Source organism: Pogoniulus pusillus, chromosome 1 (assembly GCF_015220805.1).
Source record: "Pogoniulus pusillus isolate bPogPus1 chromosome 1, bPogPus1.pri, whole genome shotgun sequence".
Classification (NCBI taxonomy): Eukaryota; Metazoa; Chordata; class Aves; order Piciformes; family Lybiidae; genus Pogoniulus; species Pogoniulus pusillus.
Genome location: NC_087264.1, coordinates 13,671,773 through 13,692,144, shown reverse-complemented (window position 1 = coordinate 13,692,144; position 20,372 = coordinate 13,671,773). Strand labels below are relative to the sequence as shown.

Here is a 20,372-nt window from a genome sequence, read left to right as displayed (position 1 = left end):
GAGCTGGAAGGAGGCAGGAGAAGCAAAGGCAGGACAGCACTGGTAATGCTGTGGGTAAAGGCGAGGCTGCCTCAGCTCGGTATGAGGTGCAGTATTGCCAACTGGAAGGATGTGGTGAGAATTGCTGTTATAGATCCATCTTGGGGCAGGCCAGACTCTTAGAATCACTTCTCATCTTGGCCTCAGGTGCTGGACTAGGAAAATATTTTGGATATGTAAAGTGTCTTTCTGCAGCTTCCCTGAGAGCATGGGGATTCCAGTATGCAGAAGTGGAAAGCTGATATAGATTTTTCCTGCACTGTCTGTGATGAAGTATTGTGGGAAGTAACCACATCTTGATCCTCGAAGACCATCTGCTGTGCTCTCTGGTCTCCTCATGCCAAATGCCCCATATGGAAGATTGATTCATCAACCAGACATGCTGGAGAATAGGAGAGGCTGCAGGATGGGCTTCCCTGTAAGCGCTGAGGTCAGATTGTGTGAGGTGTGGAAGTATGCAGCAGGTTGAGTCTGCAGGATAAATTGAGTCTGTTTGGTCAACAGACTTTGCTGCTGTTCGTCAAACTGAACTAATTCATAGTGCTCATTACTTCTTCAGGTACTGAAGATACACTGACCTTGCATTTGCTGGCTCTTCCATGCCATGTCTATAGTGCAGCTCTGGAGGAGGAAGAGGGAGGGATTCCCAAGGGGATATGCTGCAGACTCCTGGCACTCAATAGCTCCATCTTTCTTTTGAAGGCGATGCTTGCATGATCCATTGCCTGGCCATATTATTAATGCCCAAGATGGAACTACAATGTGCACTTCTCACCATGATAAACCTTCTCTGATTCAGTGGATGAAGTGATGCCTCCTAACCTTATTTTCAAGATATAGCCACCACATTACTATCAGTTTGTGACATACTCATATGAAAATCCAGAATCAGAAATAAGTTGCTGCATAGTCCAAGCAATGAGAAAAGGGGGGAACTTGGGGGCACTTTGTTTAATTGCTGCAGTGAATGCAATATTAGGAACTCAAAATTTACTAATTCAGATTATCCTATCTTGTCTAGCCAGCCAGAAAAACTGAGGCAGCTACCGACCATCATCCACTGAGTTTGTAGCAGAGCTAGATACAAAACAATAAATGCCTGAAGGTGTTTTTGCTGGTGTTTCCCAGGCTGATTATGAAAATAGTTTATTAACTTCAGCACAGAAATAGTGTAGTGGCTGTTTAGCTCCTGACTGGAACTCACTTTATATCTGTGCAACTTGAATATATACTCTGTGGCATGGGGAGAAGACATCCATGAAAAAAAATAAGGGTAGATATGACAGATTTCGTGTCTTAACCCTTATCTGTTAATTTAGGTTTTATTCCCATTATAGGTGAGGTGTTCAGAGGACCCTGATATTTTTTGTAAACTAAAACTTGAACGTGCACTATCATAAGTGGTGATGATAGAGAAGAATCATAATACCTTATCCTGCAGTAAAATATGAAGACAGCATGCACACTGGGGAAGTCATATGCGTACTTAAAGTCTACACAGAAGCACATCAGAGGAGTCATGCAATTAAATGATTTCACTCTTTCTACCTTCCATTTAGCAATCAATGAAAGCTCTCCCTCCAGGAAAATGCTAGATGAGGGGGTAGTGCTGGGCCCATTGTTTTGCCTGAGGTGACAAAAAGAAATACATCATGATTTATATGTTAATGAGCAATTCTCGTTAGGCAATGCATTCTGCAAGGTGTTGCAATGGGGGACTGGGAGGTTGATCTGTCAGAGGAAATTAATTCATCATCAAAGCCAAACAGGGAGCTCCCTGGTGAGAGCTCTAAATAGGACACTGGGAAAGTGACAGAGTGCTGGGTGGCATGTCCCCCCATTAGCGTGCCCATTGACAGCCCCAACACTGCCTGCTCTCAGGCTCCAGCTCATGCACATTACTTATAGAGCATTTCACATTCCTGGTCGGTATCCAGTTCATGTTCGTTTCAATTAGAATAAATGCTTATTGATTGAGAGGAGAAGGCTGATTAGCTCCTTGGGAAGTGGAGCACGATTGGCAGAGAGCAGGCAGAGCTCCTGGCAGAGGCAAAAGTGCATGGGGCTCTGAAAACCTGTCATGAAGGAGAAGTCTTCTAGACTAATTCTTTGAAGAGTCCATCTAATAAAGGTAAATGGCTAACTTCATTAGTGAAATAATGACAGGTGTGATTAAACCCCCAGTGGGAGTCCTGTTCACTTCAGCAAGCCTCGGATCCAGCCCAATATTTGCCTTGAAACAGTGGTTCCCGACCTTTGTTTAGGCTATTGAAAGATACGTGCCTACAACCACACAGTAATCAGACACACCATGCCTGTCCTTGAGCTATGGATGGAAAACCAAGCACAAACCTGCTTCTCCTTCCAAAAACAAAACAAAACAAAACCCTACAAGCATCTTTATTTATATTAACGAGGAAACATATTTTTGTAGATACTCTGGAGAAGAATCTTAGCTGGATACGTGTTCTAGGAGCATGAGACCACGGCACATTTTTCCTTCCCCGGTCCTGTATGCATTATCATGAGTAGAGCAAGGTCTTGATGCCGTGATTGATTTTGCTGCATGTTTGGGCATCTGAAACACTTAACTCGCTAATCGTCTCATGATATGTATGACACACACCGCTGATCTGATTACACACACTTCTCTTTCTCGGAATAATAGTAGCGAGTTGCCTGCATTTATTCAACTCATTTGCAGATGGTTAAGCTGTTCGGATCGTTACCGCTGTGCCATCACGGACTCAGGGGTCAGTACCTGGCCAGCCCCGGCCGGCGGCTTGCTCTTTCCTTCACCCCTTGCAACCTTTTCCCAAGGGCGGCTCTAGGGGTGCAACCGAAGCCTCCTGCCGTGCCCTAGCCGCGGTGAAGGGCTTGGGGGAACACTCTGTTTCCTTAAGGAGTAACCGGGAAAAGCATTTGCTGCGTGCTGCAGCGTTCCCCTCCTGTGGCCGCGACCCGCCGGTGCAGGCAGAGCTGCGGTCACCGGGGCTGCGCAGGGCGGCGCCAGGCAGGGCAAGCAGGGAGCACAGGCAGGGCAGGTGGGCAGGGGAGCTGCAGGTAGCAGGGGAAGCAGTCTAGACCCCGGGGCAATACTGGGCTGTATGTGCTGGGGATATGAGGGGGAGGTTCTGCGGAGCTAGGGGGCTGCACCCTACACTGCGAGGAGGACTAGGACAGAGAGGGAGAAAGGGAGACGGGCCGGGAAGGCAGTAGAGAGGGGTGTGCTGAGGAGACAACACTGAGAGGTGGTAGCTAGAGAAACAGCTACAGTTTTAGCCACCTCCCTCCCTCCCTCCCTCCCTCCCTCCCTCCCCCCCTCCCTCCCTCCCTCCCTCCCTCCCTCCCTCCCTCCCTCCCTCCCTCCCTCCCTCCCTCCCTTCCTTCCTTCCTTCCTTCCTTCCTTCCTTCCTTCCTTCCTTCCTTCCTTCCTTCCTCCCTCCCTCCCTCCCTCCCTCCCTCCCTCCCTTCCTTCCTTCCTTCCTTCCTTCCTTCCTTCCTTCCTTCCTTCCTTCCTTCCTTCCTTCCTTCCTTCCTTCCTTCCTTCCTTCCTTCCTTCCTTCCTTCCTTCCTTCCTTCCTTCCTTCCTTCCTTCCTTCCTTCCTTCCTTCCTTCCTTCCTTTTCTTCCTTTCACATTTTCTCCTGTTACTTGTAGAGTTCGTGTCCTTTTGGGTTCACAGCCAGTCTGTACTTGGAACAGTGCTGTGATTTGCAAGCTGTACCAGGGATGCCATAATGGCTGTCAAACCTTCCTCTCTGTGATGAAGTCATCCTCATCCCAGGGACAGTGTGACCTTGCTGAGCACAAGATGCAAATGCTCAGTGGAATCAAAAGAGAAAGACTCTAGTGCAAGTCTCTAATACTGATGAATCCACAGGAACAGCAATTCTGTAAATGATTAATGAGTCCCTTCATTATTCATGCTTGTGTCAGGTGCTGCCAGGGGAGGTCCCATTGCAGTGTGCCATTGCCTGTGTGCGGCCTCACCAGAGCCGCTGCTGCCACATGTGCAGGTGCTTGTGGGATGTGGCTTCTGTGCAGTTTCACTTTGCCAACTGCCAGGTGAAACCTCAGTGGAACAAAGATGCTGCTGTGACACCACTGACATTCTATGGATTTTTTTGACCATCTATTACTTGCTAGTTTTCAAGGTTTAATAGAATGAAGACATTTAGTGTTAGCCATTTGTGTTGTAAGTCATGCAGCATGTTATGCAGAAGAATAGACCAAAAGATGGAAATTATATTTTCTAGTGGCTAAGATCCAGCAAAAGCCTTATCTAATATTCTGTCTGCAGCCAGCAATAAGGAAGAAAATTCTCTTAGTCCACACATGCAGAGGAGCAGAAGTCAAATCATCTGAGCTTGATTTTCCTTCAATCCTAGAATTTTCATGTCTGGCCTAAGCCTCTGGAAGTGAAACTGGGCTGTTCTGCCTAGGAAGGACGTTCAGAGCTGACCTCTGTGGCTCTCATGCCCTGCAGCCAGAGTTCTAATTACCCACATCATTATCACAGTCTGCCCTGTTGGAAACGTTACCAAGGAGTATGGGGATTCACTAGGAACACTCCTTCCAGTGCAGGACAATGTAATTATTATTGTCAGAGAAGGGAATAACTAATAAGGGCCTTCAGAGAGCGTTTCGATCATCCTTTGCTCAATGGCTTCAAAGACAACTTTAAAAGGCATAATTAAGTAGCTCAAGTGCTAAACCTGCCTTGGCTCTTTTAGTTAATTTTTTTCCAATATCAAGACATGAAGTGGACAATAATTTCCCAGCAGGCCAACATCTCCATCTTTAATGAGCTAGTGGAGCTTACGTCTGTCTACCTTCCCATTCCGTTCTTGATTAGCATTTCTATCTGTTGCTTACTTTTTTCCCTGCTGATTCCAGTGATACTGCCCAGAACAGGTGACTGCCTCATTTCCATCATACTCCAGCATCTCTTTGCAGAATGCTTTTTTTTTTTTGTAATGACCATCTGCATCTGCATGAATTATTAGCCTGATTTGGCAAGAGACTTGAAAAGGCCATTGTGTTTACCACTCATCATTGGATTTTTTTGTGTCACGAGTCTGGTAGGGCATGGGATGTTTTTCAGTCCTCTTTTTTTGGCTGCAGAGGGAAAAAAATGTACATCAGTAGTAGAAATTGCTGTTATTATCTTGACCAACCATCCTTGATGTGACCCTGCAAACTCACACATGTTGCACAGGCTCCTTTGCTTACAACATTTCCACACAACAGAGAATTGGATATTTTTTGTTTTCCTGTGAGGATGACTAAAATAAGGAGAAATCCTATGTAACATATTCATCAGGCTATCAGACCATGATCACTGTGGCCTGTTTCTTCCCAGCTCCATCAGGTGACACCAAGGAGCTTTCCCAGCAGACCACATGTGGGTGAAAGGAGGGAAAAGGCTGCATCTGCTCTCTCATCCCATGGGTTGCAGCATCTCTGACTATTAATTGAGAAAGAATAACTGCAGCTCATCTTTGCTTCTCCTAGTGCATTTTTCTTTGTAGTCCCTGTAGTATCAATGTTAATTTTTTAAAAATCACAATTAAACCTAAGACACAGCCAGGCCTCTAATGCTCATTGAATTAAGTGCTTTCTAGTATGAAATTTAAAACATGATACACTTTTCCATTAAGGAAATCCACTTCACGTTCTTTCTTCTGAGAAATGACTTGAAATGAGTTATTATAAAATAATTTTAGAAGGTTAAAAAAATGAGAATGTTTCAATAAACCCAGAGATGCTTTTTATGACCTTTCTCAATTGAATTCAGCTTTCAAAAATAGAAAAGCAGGTGTTTGGAATTCCTTTTTACCTCTGTGTGTTAAGGGAGGCTGTTAAAATTAGTGGAGTAATACCAACATAAAAGAGGGATGATGGATTTGATTACATTTTATTACTTCCCTCAGTGCTACTGCTCGCTGGAGGTGTTGCAAGCCACTTTCAGGCGTATAAAGACCTCAGCAAATGTAATACTGAATATGAGGCAAACCTAATGAGCTTCCTAAATGATTAACTACACATCCTCTTTCCCACACTTGAGACTAATTATCAGCAGCAGACATTTCTATAGGGTAGCCAAAACTAGGCCAGACAGTTCGATTTGAGGCATAAACTCAACCTTTCTGCTCCACAACTGGAAGCAAGTGAGCTGTGCTGCCATAAGATGTTACACTCTAGCTTCTGCCTTGCTCCTCCATGATCCAGTAACAGTCCTGTTTTAAAGTGGGAATCTGTGATATCTGTTCCTTGATGCTGCAAGGCACAGCCCAGTGGCAACAGCAGTGGTCAGCGCAGTATTGGTCACCAACGAGCATTAGGTTGAACCCATGGCGATCCCACCCTGGTAGCAGCAGCAGAATTGCCCAGAAGAAAAGCTTAGTAGTCATTGCTAGGATTAATGTAGAGGTGAGAGAGGGAGTGTAGCTTAGAGATGAGTGTGTCTGCACTGGTTATGAAAATGCTTTTCAGTAACTCTCCTAAGATGATAATATTTATAGCCCAAAACCCAAAAAGGGCAGGTGTATCTATACCGCATGAAGAGTAGGTAAATCAGTTATAGCCGTGTACGTAGAACTGCAGAAGATTCAGGTATATGTGCCTTTGGCTCGTATGTATGTATGGCTGTCTATGCTACATACGTTGTGTACAGATTATATACGTGTGTAACATACGTGTGATGTACGAGATACAGCAAAGGATTCCTTTCCGTAGGGCTGATGCTCAGCCGGTGGGAAGAACTCAGTAGCAGCTGCATCACCTTCCAGGAGAGGGCAGTCACACATGTCCACAGGGTTCTTAAGCGCCTTACAAATTCGGGGCACCCAGAGCGAAAGGAGCCGGATAATGAGCAAAAAAGTTTATTTCTGCCTGCAGGAATCTACTGACTGCAGCGCTGCTCTCAGACTAAAACACGATCCAGAACTTTCTGAACCATCAATACGGGGTCAAAAGTACTCTCGCTAATGCTACAGCCAAAGTTTTCACAGACCATCTGAACCAAGTCTCAAGAAGCAGCTGACATCTATCAAAGCACTGTTTACAGTTTAATGCGAGTACAGGTGGTCAGTGGACATTTCTCCTTAGCCTTGCTTCTCCGGAAAGCGTTGTGCTTGTGGAAGGACTGCGTAGCACCTTCCCCGCAACCCAAGCATCCCAGCAGCAAGCCAGTAAGAGTCCAAAGAGCAGCTACATCACTGGGAATCATCTGAAAGCTGCTATTAGTCTCTTTTGTTATGCTAATGCGAGGTGGAAGTCAACACAAGTATTGATTGCAGACCTATTCAGTCGACGGGCTTTGAGCTAAGCAGACATCTAATACAGCTGAGAAGCTTTGTGGTTTATTTTAATTAACTCAACAAGAAAGGCAATTGGAATGAAATGTTTTCAGTTGTGTTCTCCGGTGCTAATCAGCAGCTCATTATCTTTAATCACACCTGCTAAGGACCGAGCGGAGAGTGTGATGGTGTGTGCTGAAGGTGGGGTGAGTGGGGGAAGAAATGAAGTGCTCACTTGGAGAGAGTTGAGCCGCGTCATCAGGTCCGCTGTCGCTGGTACCCACCAAATGAGCTGTTTTCCTGCCATTTCAGCAGCCTGTGCTGCAGTGGTGTTGGGCTGCATGGTGAAAGTAATCCAGAAGCTTGCATGGGGCTGTGCTGCCACCAGAAAGGTAAATGTTGGCTCTCCTTCTCCCCCTTCATCCTTACAAGGCTTTGTTGACCTGATTGGTGACACTGCACTCATAGAGATGTTCAGAATCTAATGCACAGTTGCAAATGGATACCTTTCCTTTGTTTGCCTTGGACTGCCTCCCTAAGGGCCAGTGAATGCAAAAATCAATCAACAGTGGTAACCAGGGAGGTGATGGCAGTGCTAGGGCTCTCTCGAGGCTGTAGCCTGGTCCAAGGGGCCTCTGCCACTCTATGCACCATATAGGGGATGTCCTTGCCTCTCCAACTGTAAAGCCATCACCCTTGGGCTGACCAGAGACAGCACTCACTTATCTATAAAAAATGTGAGATTTTGAATTCTTCAGAAAGGATTCGTAGCTTGCAGCTGCCTCCAGATAATTGTTTCCTGCATCTACCTTTCTCAGCATTACGAGGTGGTTGACTGGGAGAATTACATCTCTGTTAGACCTTGCATCTCTTGATAACTTTTGTATCTTGGTTTCTGTAGTTTTGCTTCTCTGTCATCTAAGATCACCACGTTCAATATTGATGTGTCTGTCTCCTTTATGAGTGCTTCATTACCAACTTGTGCCACCTGACAGGCTGTATTTGTGCTCATGTTTTGGCAACAACAAGCATCTATGCGAATGTCAGCATTTCAAGGCTTCCTAGTTTCCCTCATTCTTGTACACTGACAACCTTTTGACACTTAATACTGAGAAATTCAATGCTGCTACACATAAAAGGACTATTTCTAGGGCTGTAAATATAAGCATGAAGCAGTATTTTGCAGTGTTATATAATGAGAGAATGTAAGTAGTAGACCATGAGCTGTAGATAAATGACACAAAAGAATGAAATCCTTGTTTAGGAAATCCAAAAGCCAGATGAAACTCAGATGCAGTCTAGAAACAGAGCCAAAGAGAAAAGTCAGGTTTGGCTGTGGTTTTGTAAAACATTTTGCAATAGATTGAGTTTGCAGAGCCATCCCACCTCTGAGAGTTTATATATCTGAATCACTGATAATAAGAGTTGGCATTATTAGCTATTGCCAGATTCTAGATGCAATAATTCAGTATGGAGTACATACAGATGATCAACAGGGTAAACCTTTGACTTTCAGGTTTTAAAAGTGCTTAGGAGAATGGTCAAGGTCTGTAACCAAGCTGTATTATGTACTATGGGACATTGGCCTGCTACCTGAAAAGCTAATGGCAAAGATCCCACTGGCTTCAGGACTGCTGAAGCAGGTGCTGTGAGCTGCCTGGCCCCCGAGCGAGCAGGAGCAGAGACTGTGCAAACAATCTGTGCCAAGCCTGGAAACAATCCCTGACACTATGGCATGTGTCTCTGTGGAGGGCTGATGGGACTGCAGCACATCATCTCTCCTCAAACAGAGAGACAAGGCTCAGCAGCCTCAACTTTTACACACTAAGTAGCAAAACCTAAATTCTACCCTGCTTGCAGCCTAAAATGCATAACTCAGTGAAAGCCTTTGGGACCCTCTGGGCCATACCACCTCAGTTCTTCCCAGAGACGATACCTGTGCATTTCTATCCTGCTGCAAGCTGATTTGCTTTGTGATGGATTCAGTGCACATTGTATGAGTGTGTGCTACATCAAGCAGATCCTGCAGAAAGGTTACCACTTCTTTTTTTTCTTCCTTTTCCATTTGAACTGGCTAGAAAAAAAATACAGTTCCTGCAGTGTTTAATTGTTTTATTGTTCCTTATTATTTTCCAGGGTCTCTGTAATCTTTACATAAAGATGAAGAACCACTGTAGATATGAAAAGAGCAGAGGTAAATGGTCACCAGAAATAGTTATTTGGGCTGACAAAGGCTCGAGATCTAACTAGCTAGGTGCCTTAGAGCACCAGTCACAACCAAAACACCCAGGCTTGGATGTGTGTGGTATCCTTCAAGTTTCCTGGACATACTGTTAGATGCCATGTAATGCAGTTCACTCTGGTGTAGATTCAGTGATTTGGTAATGGTCTGCCTTTGGGTTACTGGTGCTGCACCAGGGACTTGTTTGGCCTATGGTATTCAATTTCAGTCGCGCTTGGTTTGAATTAGCATCGGTTATTTTACACACAGCAGGCAGGCTTTACAGACTGGAGTTTTCTTTTCACCTGCTGTGTGTGTCCCAGTGCATCCTCTTCTGTCTTTGAAAAATTATTCTCTTTAGTCCTACTCTATCTAAGGGAAGTTCATCAATGGAGAGACAAATGTGGATCAGTCCCACATCTGCTCACCTCTCCATTAAGGAGCAGAATGAAGCTGAGGAGGAGTTTCACCGAGGGAAACAGTAGCAGAGAGCACTGTTAACATAGAAGTAAAAAGTCTGCCCTGAGGACAGCTTGTCAAATGAAGCCTCCTGTGCTACTAATTACAGTTCTAAGGAGCAGATGAAATATGTATGTGATTGAAGAGGTTTGATTTTTAATGTATTATTTGAGCTATTTTTTTAAGAGACAGCATCAAGCCAAGACTTTAGCTCATACATAGCAGCTTTTCTTTTCTTGTTGCTTGCTCATTTGGCTACCAAAACAACACAGACAGTACCTCTGGTTACATTTCCAAAGGCTGACTTTTTCCCTGGGGAACTTAAGACTCCCTGGGCTGGAGGTCCCTTCCAACTCGGACTTAGTGCTGGGTTGGAAGGGACCTCTAGAGGTCATCTAGCCCAACACCCCCTGCAGTAAACAGAGACATCCCAAACTAGGTTTGATTGCTCAGAGCTCCATCAAGCCTGCCTTAAAAGAATGACTCCAAGGATGGGGCCTCCACCACATCCCTGGGCAACCCATTCCAGAGTTTCAGCACCCCCACAGTAAAGATTTTCTTCCTGATGGGCAATCTAAATCTACCTTTCTCTAGTTTAAAACTACTGTCCCTTGTCCTAGTGCTATGTGCACTGTTAACAGTCTCTCTCCAGCTTTCTTGTAGGCCCACTTCATATACAGGATGGCTGCAGTAAGGTGTCCCCAGAGCCTTCTTTCTTCCAGGCTGAACAACCCCAACTCTCTAAGCCTCTCTTTGTAAGAGAGGTGCTCCAGCCCTCTGATCATTTCTGTGACCCCCCTCTGGACCCTCTCCATTGCATCCATGTGCTTCTTGTGTTGAGGACTGGACACAGAGCCCCAGGTGAGGTCTGAGCAGAGCAGAGTGGCAAAATCACCTCTCTATTTCTTGGTCACACTTCTGAGGCAATTCAGGATGCTATTTGCCTTCTGGGCTGCAGGTGTTCATTGCTGGCTCATATCCAGCTTTCACACCACTGAAGACTGACAAACTCATCAGCTCTCAAAATCAATATCTAGAACTGCAAGAGCATCCCAGAGTAATTTTACTTGTTAGGGAATTGCTATCTAAATGGAACTCAAAAAAAAAGAAAAAAAGAGAAAAAAATTATATCTGAAGCAGGGAGAAATTTAACCTTTGATTAGTGTCACAGAGACGATCCTTAGCAGAGTCAGAAACTAAACTTAGCCTGCTGAGTCTTGGCGGCAGCAGCCATTTCCCCAGGACAGGCTGCATTCCTCCCCTGAATACCACTGAGCAATAAATAGCAGTGAGTGGGGAGAGCTGGGGGCTTTCTGCTGAGGTTGGTGGTGACCTGGCAAAGCAGTGAAGTGGCCAAGGAGGATTGGCAGCTGGTGAAGCAACGACTCTTGCCTCTTGAGCCATGTGGTGGGGAAGTGGGTAGCGAAGACGGGAAGGTCAAGGAGGATAGTGAAGGTGATGAAGATGATGCTGATGCAAGAGAATTTTAGAAACAAAAGTGATGTTTTCAGCATCCTCCTGAAAGGGATGAGCCCTTTGGGGATGGCACTGAGGCCAAGCACAGTCCTGCTGGGTGCAAGGAGTCAGCTGGCAGTGCGCCCTGGGCAGGTTGCCTTCAGGGATGGGAAGAACCCCTGCATCACTGATAGATGCTAGCCTGATGTAAAGTTTTTGTCCTCCCTATTTTTGCAGTGATGCACGTTTTCCCTCTGGGTTATTTGCAGCACCTCATCACATGACAACACTCTCCAGGCTCCACTTTCAGATCAGCTGGTTTCTTCCTTTGTCCCCATAAATCTGCCTGTGCCAACAGAAGGGATGGAGGTGGCACGCTGGGGCCAGCTTTGGGATGTTGTGTGTGCTTCATGGCTGGCCTGCACAAACACTGTCTAATTCACAGTGCCAGCCTGTCTCTAAGTCATACAGCCTTAAACTAGAAGCATAGAATTAGTCAGGGTTGGAAGGGACAACAAGGATCATCTAGTCCCAACCCACCTGCCATGGGCAGGGACACCCTACCCTAGATTAGGCTGGCCAGAGCCCCATCCAGCCTGACCTTAAACACCTCCAGCCATGGGGCCTCAACCACCTCCCTGGGCAACCCATTCCAGGCTCTCACCACTCTCATGCTGAACAACTTCCTCCTCACGTCCAGTCTGAACCTACTCACCTCCAGCTTTGCTCCATTCCCCCTAGTCCTGTCACTACCTGATAGCCTGAAAAGTCTCTCCCCAGTTTTTCATAGAATTAACCAGGTTGGAAGAGACCTCCAAGATCATCCAGTCCAACCTATCACCCAGCCCTATCCAGTCAACTAGACCATGGCACTAAGTGCCTCAGCCAGGCTTTTCTTGAACATCTCCAGGGACAGTGACTCCACCACCTCCCTGGGCAGCCCATTCCAATGCCAATCACTCTCTCTGTAGGCCCCCTTCAGATACTGGAAGGCCACAATAAGGTCACCTGGGAGCCTCCTCTTCTCCAAGTTGAGCAGCCCTAACTCCCTCAGTCTGTGCTCATAGGAGAGCTGCTCCAGTCCTCTGATCATCCTCGTGGTCCTTCTCTGGACACACTCCAGCATATCCACATCCCTCTTGTAACAAGGACTCCAGAACTGGATGCAGTACTCCAGGTGGGGTCTCGTCAGAGCGGAGTAGAGGCAGAGAACCACCTCCCTCCACCTGCTGGCCACAATTCTGATGCAGCCCGGGATCTGATTTGCCCTCCAGGCTGCAAGTACACGCTGCTGGCTCATATTGAGCTTCTCATCCACCAGCACCCCCAAGTCCTTCTCCTCAGGGCTGCACTCCAGCCAATCTCTCCCCCTTAACAGAGTTCCAGATGTTTTCTGGAAGCTGCAGGAACTTCAATGCCTTTTGGACTTTGTTGTGGTTGGAACTAACTAGTGGATTTGTTATTGAAGGTACTGTGCAAACCTTGTTTCTTGAAGAAATAGCAATGAAAAGGAACATTAAACTGGCAAGAAAGTTGATAGGCGGATGGGAGTCACCAAGACTCCCATCCAAAGTAAGCCTTTCCAAGGGCTTACTTTAATTTCAGGAGCCTCACGGAAGGAAAAAGGAGACCTTAGGAAGAGAGGAAGTGGGCAGAGGTGTGACTGGCTAGGCTGTGCTCATGAGGAGGAGCAGGAAAAGGAGCCATAACCTCGTGAAAGTGAGCAGCCAAGTTTCTGAGTGTATGTATGCTGAAAGTATTTATTTTCTCTTCCTCTCTTCCCCTGCTAAAAAAATTGACTTGAAGGGGAAAAAAAAAAAAATCTCTCCAAATGGAAATGAGTTTGCCACATTGCCCTTTGCTGAAGAAACAACTTGACATTTTGCCATAGGTGGAATTTCCTTAGATGTGGGCTCTGCTGTGAGACAGATTTCTCTTAGGCTTCTGCTGCTTTCTAAATCAGAAGAAAAAAATATATCAATGGTGGTTTAATTTTCAGCTCTGCAGCCTTTGGGCTTCTCTGGCTTATTCCACACAACTTTAACACTTCAGCATTAATAAGAGTTTGTAACTTTTAAGTATCACTTTGTGATAAGCTGTAACTAGTTATACCTTGATGCTGTACTTAATGCCAGGATCCCTGATCAGCCCACATTAGCTGTTGCAGTGGTGATCTAGGGATGGCAGCTCAGCACATCTGACTCCATACTGTATAACATAATGGTGATGTTTTTAGAGGTCTGTGTTAGCTGTGTTCCAGTATTTCAGAGGAAAGCATTCACCTGCTACTACTAATTCAAGTAATTTCTGTGGATTAAGGGATGGGTGAGAAATAGATCCAGGACACAGCAAGAAACTGACTTAGATTTGTGCTTGGGTTGTGTAAAGGTGAGTAAAAGGCACAGTGTGAACAAGGCAACACTCTTGAGAACTGCAAGAGGCAGCCCCAGGGGATGTTGAAAGGTAGCAGCCACACTGGTTCCACCCTGAGATGTGAGCTTGTGGCTTTAACTACATGTGGAAATGCTGCTCCCCTGCTCCACTCCAGTAAGAGTAGGACGTGTGTGCAGAAATGGCAGTGGGAGAAATTCAGTCCACAGATTAGACCTGGATGGGAACTAGAGAGTGAGAAGGAAGGAGCAGCTTCATGCACCAAACTAGGAAATTGCAGGGAAGCTTGTACTTACATTTTAAAGGCATAAAGTGTTTGATTTGTGTTTCCTGAATGCTTCCAGCTCCCATGGCAGCTGGGACATTTGCTTGTATATTGGAAAAAGCACTTGTTGCTAGACTATTGAACACATCAAGAATGGTCATAAGATATTTCAGTCACAGGGGTGATTGTAGCTTACCAGTTCACCAAGCTAGATGAACACCAAGCAAGACACAAAACTACCACCACTTTGGGGCAATGCAGCTAGGTGCAGCCAGGCTGGTTAATGTAAAAAGGCATCATCTGGCCATCTGCATCACTTCAATACACTGAGGCAGCAGTTTTGTTTAAGTGAAAGGATGTCACATATTTATAGCCCCTTTTCCGACAGTTCTGCAGCAGCTGCTCCTAATGAAAACCCCCAAGAGCAGTGCCAGGCACACCATCAGCCTCCTAGGCAAAATAGTTTTCTATTTATTAAGACTTAAGAAAAATAAAGGTTCTTACATGTTTTGTTAGCGCCCAATGGAAACAGACTTCTCTCTCTTTTCTCCCCTTCCTCCCCCACCCTTTTTTTTTCCCCCCTTTTCCCCCCTTTTTCATGATAAGAAAACAATATTTATTGAGATTTTTGTGTTTGCAAGCAACCTCCAATTTGACAACTTGATTTAGCAAATTCTCTTGTTTGCCTTTTGCTCACAGTGGAGTAGGCACCAGACTTCCCTGGCACCATGCCATGGTCCTGTGGAGTGACCCTAGGAAAGCCACTTCACCCCTTCTAGATTTTTTTCTGCTTCATCCTGGCAGGAAGGACTTTGATTCCCCAACAAGGGTCTTAGTACCTGTTACCCTGCATTGCCTGGCTCAGCAACAAGGTGCTACAGTCCTCACTTTCTTAGCCCAGGCTTCCCTCCTCCAGAGCTGAGAGTCTAACCACACCAAGGCAGTCTTGATGTTTCTCTTTGAAGCAGCTGGAAGTGCCTGTAGTCAAAACCACAAACACTGGAGAACCTAAAACAAATCCAATCTTGCTTTTAACAAAATCTGCTTGGAAAGATGACTTCTGTACTATCAAAGCAGTCATAAGCAAGATACATCACCCCCAATGTGACTTCCAGAAGTCACTTACATGTAATAATCTGCTTTATTCACTATTCCCAAGGATTTTTGTCCTCTTTGCAGAAACTGCCAACAAGGTCACTGCTTCCGTTAGTTGTGCCTGTGTTTATTGTAAGACAGAGCTGGCTTCAAATGAGTAAGAGTGAAAAACTCCTCCCAGATCATTCCTGCTGTCAAACACCAATGATGAACTATTCACAAAGAAGCAAATGAAATTGAGTTGTGAAGTGCATCACATTATAAACTGATAGATATCCTAATGAATAATTTTCCCTGCTGTTCAACTCAGATTCCATTAGCAATTCCTTAATTAATTTTGTTTCCTAGCACATTAAACCACTCAGTTTAGTGGAGACTGCAGTTGTTTTGGCACAGAAGATCAGCTGGAGAGATGATTATCTGGAGGATTTTGTAAGATCTCTCTGCTGTTCTTTTTCGACAGTTCTGTGTCGAGACAGTGCTGCTCCCCTACAAGCATCCAACTCAGCCAGGTACTTAAGCTCATTGTAAGTGATTAGAAAGAAGCAGTTAAACAGAGAGGAGCTCAGCCTAAGTAAGGAGGCTCAGGCAGAACCAATGGGTGACATCAGAGTAACCATCAAGCCTATTCCTCTGTAACCGGGGGGCCAACCAGGCCCCCCGGCCTTTAGATCCCCTCCACCATTCACCCAGAGTGCACCATGGATACTCACCAGTGATGACAGGAGGAGGATCTCTCTGCCCAGATGGGCAAACTTAGGACTTCTGCCTTTCCTGGGGCTGCTTATAAAGGGGAGTGAGCAGGGAGGGCAAAGTGGTCACACCTGGGGTGGGAGGAGACTGCAACAAAGCCAGGTGCTCTGGGTTTAGGGGAAAGAAGGGGAAAATGTGGGGTGGGGTGGGAAAGGGCCAGGTGTGATGGAAAAGGGGAGGTAGTGCTAAAAGGAAGAAGATGGAAAAGGATGGAGATGGTGATGAAAAGAGGAAGATGGGGGAAAGGAAAGGGATGGAGAAGAAAGGAGGAAGATGGGGGGAAACGGGAAGGTGGAAAGGAAGGAACAGGAAGGAAAAGGAGGGAAATGGGAGGAAATAGATGTAGAGGAAAGGAAGGAGATAGGGGAGAAGGGGGATAAAAATATAACAAAAAAGAAAACTGGACTGTGAAAAATCCAAAATGTAATCCTGCTTTGCAGGGGAGTTGGACTGGATGATCTTTTGAGGTCTCTTCCAGCCCCTAACATTCTATGATTCTATGTTCCATTTCCAAAAGTGTAGTTTGCTCCTGCTCTAAATTTGGGATGAAACCCTGATATTTTGGTACCTGCTGTAGCTAACCCTTGCCAGGGACTGTTTTAATGATGCATTTTCAGTTTGGGAAAACTTCATTCTGTGCTTGACAGAACACTGAGCAGAGAGAAAGTCCTGGAGAGGAGAATGGCAATGAGGTGTAATTTATCTGAAAGTAGGACTAAGTGTGGCTGTTCTAAGCATTCTGCATTAGTAACATGCTGTCCTGCCCTGGTTTTAATAAAGGCTGAAGGCAGGTGAAGGCATGGTCGTTCTCTAACCTGTGGTGGAAAGAGGAGGCTTTCACTCCCTCAAAACACGTTTCAGTCTTGTCAGGATGAGCCAATAATTCAGAGTGTCTGACACCTCACCTTCCTTTATCACCAACTGGTACCCTCGATCGTGGATGGCTGCAATTAGTCCCCAGAGCACTGATAGTACATGACAAATGCTGTGGCTTTTGCCTTTCAAAAAAGACAATACTGCACCTCTGTAATTCCTCTTGGGACTTTTAAGCTCTGAAGTTCTTTTTCAGCTAACCTTGGATGTATAAGCTGTCTAGGAAAGTTATTGATTCCTCTCATCTCCACCTCCCTACCAGATAAGCTGATTTATAGGAGTTTCAGTAGGAATTACTAAAAACCTGGCAGGGCTCATTAATGTGTGGATCGTTTAAAGACTTCCCTCATTGCAGAGAACATCTGTTTGCCTGAGTACTATTTTTGCAGCTGTCAGATCAGGTCTGCAAGATTCTCACCTTCTCAAACCCATCACTTGACACTAATATTTACATTCAGGGCTCCACACTCTTTTCTTCTACCAGATCTGTGCAAAGCACATCCAGCTACACTCAGCTGTGCGAGACTCACTCTTCATCCCAATGAAATAAACATCAATAACACTAATTGAAACAGAAGCAGCAAATTCAGATTGAAACATATAATTTTTCTTAAGCTTTTTTATATTCACTGAAAGACTATTCAGTAACACCTGGAACATTTGTGGAGGGAACTGCCATTAGCACTAATTGCAGCTGCATATGAAACCCTGCCATGTTTCTATGGGAAACTAACCTCAGCCTGTGTCCTCCTGTAGAGGAGAGCCTGTAATCTAGCTCTTCTCACCAAAACATTCTAGCTAGCTTCAGGCTAGCACACTCCTGCAGAGCCTGCCAGCGAAGAGCCACTTGTGTTTATCAGCAGATGCTGAAAGTTAGCCTCACACTCTTGTGCTTACCTTCTCTCCATTCTTGTGTAAATGCATTCCACTTGAGAGCTAGGGCAGGCTCATTTTCATACCTGGTGTGTCAGGAGACATTGCCAGCAACAGCTGCACAGCTCAAAACCCGCTTTTATCTTTTGGATGTAGGGGTTTTTTTTTTCATTTCCTCATGTGATTTCATTGACCCTTCATAACACCTCCCCAGAGAACGCAACCACTTAGAAATTAGATGAGACTAAAATGTCACTGAGATTGAGACTATTGGCTCGCATCTTCTTTAAGATAAAACCTCTTCCAAGTCTTTGATCTTATTTATTTACTGTATAGCTGCATGCTTGCATAAAATGTTTGTGAGCCAGTATTTATCACTGGCTAAGGTTCATGTGTTTTCAAGAGAGATGGATTTTTCTCCCCCATTTTCTCTTCGAATGTGCAGAATTATTTTCCCTGCCATCAGATTGGCATCACTCGACAGTTAATCTTCTCTCTGGGGTGACATCAGAGGAGATGATGGAGATGATTCCTTACTTTTTGAATACAAGGCTCAGATTCAGTTGTGACTAGTGAAAATTTTGTTGAGAACATTAAAAAAAATACAGACTAATGTAAAATGGTGACATATCTAGTCATTTTGAGGGACTGCTATGCTTCTTGTTATTTCACAGAGGACTCTTCTAGCTTTCATCTCTACCTTGCCTTTTTTTCCACTTGCTTTCCCATCACTGGATGCACCTGCATGAAATCTTGTCAATGTATCAGCTTCTCTTGTGACTGCATTATTACACTTCCCATCCAGCAAGTTGAAAAGTGAACAGACTGTGTCAGAAAACAATAATGAAATAAAATCTCAAATATAGAGACTTAATGGGTGCTTAAATTCTAGTCCAAGCTTAGCTGCTTCCCTCAGGGCAGGCTTCTGCTGGTTGCCATGCAGAGGTTCAGGCCTCTCTGACCAGCAGCTCTGGAGTAGTTTTTCTCCACATGTGCACATGGCACAACATAGATTCACAGAATGATTAGGTTGGAAGGGACCTTGAGGATCATCTAGTTCCTTCTGCTAGACCAGGCTGCTGAAGGTCCCATCCAATTTGTCCTTAAACACCTCCAGGGAGGGGGCATTCACGGCCTCCCTGGGCAACCTATTCCAGTGTATGTCTCACCACCCCCACTGTAAAGAATTTCTTCCTGATATCTAGTCTAGTTCTACACTCCTCAAGCTTCAATCCATTCTGTCTCATCCTATTGACCTCATTGCTGTCTACAACTAGCTGAGAGGAGGCTGTAGCCAGGTGGGGGTTGGTCTCTTCTCCCTGACAACCAGCAACAGAACAAGGGGACACAGTCTCAAGTTATGTGCCGTGGGAGGTATAGCCTGGATGTTAGGAGGAAGTTCTTCACAGAGGGAGTGATTGGCATTGGAATGGGCTGCCCAGGGAGGTGGTGGAGTTGCCATCCCTGGAGGTATTAAAAAAAAGCCTGGCTGAGACACTTAGTGCCATGGTCTAGCTAACTGGATAGGGCTGGGGGATAGTTTGGAGTGGATGATCTTGGAGGTCTCTTCCAACCTGGTTGATTCTATTACTACAAGCCCTTGCAAAAAGTCCTTACCCAGATTTCTTGTAGACCCCCTTCAGTTACTGGAAGGCTGCTATAAGGTTCTCCCTGGAGCCCACCAGAACAGGATGCAGTACTCCACGTGAGGTCTCACAAGTGCAGAGTAGAAGGGGAGAATCACCTCCCTTATCCTGCTGGTCATGCTTCTTTTGATCCAACCTAGGACACAGCTGGCCTTGCCTTCTGAGCTGCAAGTGGATATTGCTGCTTTGTGTTGAGTTTACCATCCGCTGACACCCCCAAGTCTTTCTCCTTGAGACTGCTCTTGAGCCACTCCTTGCCCAGCCTGTATTTGTGCTTGTGTACCCACACGTAGGACCTTGCATTCGGCCTTGCTGAACTTCATGAGGTTGGCTTAGGCCCACCTCCCAAGCCTGCCCAGGTGCCTCTGGATGGCATCCCTTCCCTGCAATGTGTCAAGTAGATGACACAGCTTGGTGTGATACACAGGCTTGCTGAGTGTGCACTCAGTCTCACTGTCCATACTGCCAATAAACATCCTAAACAGCACTGGTCCCAGGACAGATCCCTGAGGGATGCATCCCATGGACCCTTCCCAAAGGTACATCTAGGACTGCATTAAGGCCCTGTAGGGCTGGCAGTGGGGTAGATGGTGGCTGGTCAGCATGGTCTCCTCTTGCTTCTCTGCACTTTTGGTGCAATTCAAAAGCTGTGGTTAATTTTACCTCTTGCACTAGAAGACAGAATGGTTCATGCTCCTCTCACCAGCCACAGAACTTTTCAGGGTGAAGAAGTCTTTGCTAGCAAGTACCTGTCCATAACTTCCAAAGGAAACAGCATTATGAGGAAAAGATTTAAAACACATGCTGAGTTTATTCATCTTGTCTGTCTGTGGCAGGAATGTTTAGTTTACTGAACACCAGTTGGAACCATCTTGGTGCCTGGGGACTGTCCCCTACTACAAGACTGCATTTCGGGTGCCTCACTGCTCTGAGAGAAGCTCACTCGTGTCCTGATGCCAACCTGCTTATATCAGCCTGCAGTTTCTCTTTTAGCCCTAT

At 45.6% G+C, this 20,372-nt stretch overlaps 1 protein-coding gene and 1 long non-coding RNA gene across 2 annotated transcripts in view; one reads left to right on the top strand and one right to left on the bottom strand.

Moving 5' to 3' along the window:
* The window catches only part of LOC135173375 (extracellular tyrosine-protein kinase PKDCC-like), a 45,907-nt gene that overhangs the window by 22,681 nt on the left and 2,854 nt on the right, over positions 1 to 20,372 (top strand). The window lies entirely within an intron of this gene.
* Positions 6,910 to 15,981, bottom strand: LOC135192727 (uncharacterized). The gene is made up of 2 exons (XR_010309024.1): positions 15,942 to 15,981; positions 6,910 to 8,640 (listed from the first exon to the last, which is right to left on the bottom strand). It is a non-coding gene; the product is annotated as an uncharacterized LOC135192727 (long non-coding RNA).